Here is an 840-nt window from a genome sequence, read left to right on the forward strand (position 1 = left end):
CCACGCGTTATACTACAATTACATATATATTACACGATTAAATATAAGTATATATTGCACGATTAAATATAAGTATATATTGCACGATAAAATATAAGTATACATTGCACGATTAAATATAATTATATATTGCACGATTAAATATAAGTATATATTGCACGATTGAATTAAAATTATCCTTCGAAACGAATCTCGACGTTAGATTTACTACGCGCGATTATATTAGCAAAGTAATCGGCTACCGGAGTTGTTTTTATATACAATAGATAGGGCCGCTGCAATTGTTTTTATATATACATTAGATAGGGCCGAGACGTTTCTCTCGCCGATGCATCTCGTCGTCAGTGTTCTTTCGTATGTCCTGATGCGCGTTATTGCGACGTGTAAACGCAGACTTTGAGTGCATACGTTTTTTTTTCGCGGACATTGCATTTAGGAGTTTTAGTATTTAGAGATTTACTTTTTTTTTGTGTACGTGCGTGCGTGCGTGTGCGTGTGTGTGTGCGTGTACGTGTGATAAAAAAACTATGGGGCATCGCGAGGGGGCTCGCGAACGCTTTATTCGCGCGTTCCTCGCAGACGAGGAGGTGATGGATGTGGCGGTGGAGGTGGCGATGGACATCGCAATGGAGGTAGCCATGGAGGTAGCCATGGATATATACAACCCTCCATGGTTGCCTCCCACACATCCTCCCACACCTCCTCCTGTGGAGGACGGCGAGGGTGACGACGTCGACGTGGAGGGTGTCGACGAGGACGGCGGCGACATCATCGTCGTCGAGGACGATGACGACGACGACGACGTAGTCGTCATTGAGGACGGCGGCGACGACGACGACG

Source organism: Cyphomyrmex costatus, unplaced genomic scaffold, assembly GCF_001594065.2.
Source record: "Cyphomyrmex costatus isolate MS0001 unplaced genomic scaffold, Ccosl1.0 scaffold620, whole genome shotgun sequence".
NCBI lineage: Eukaryota > Metazoa > Arthropoda > Insecta > Hymenoptera > Formicidae > Cyphomyrmex > Cyphomyrmex costatus.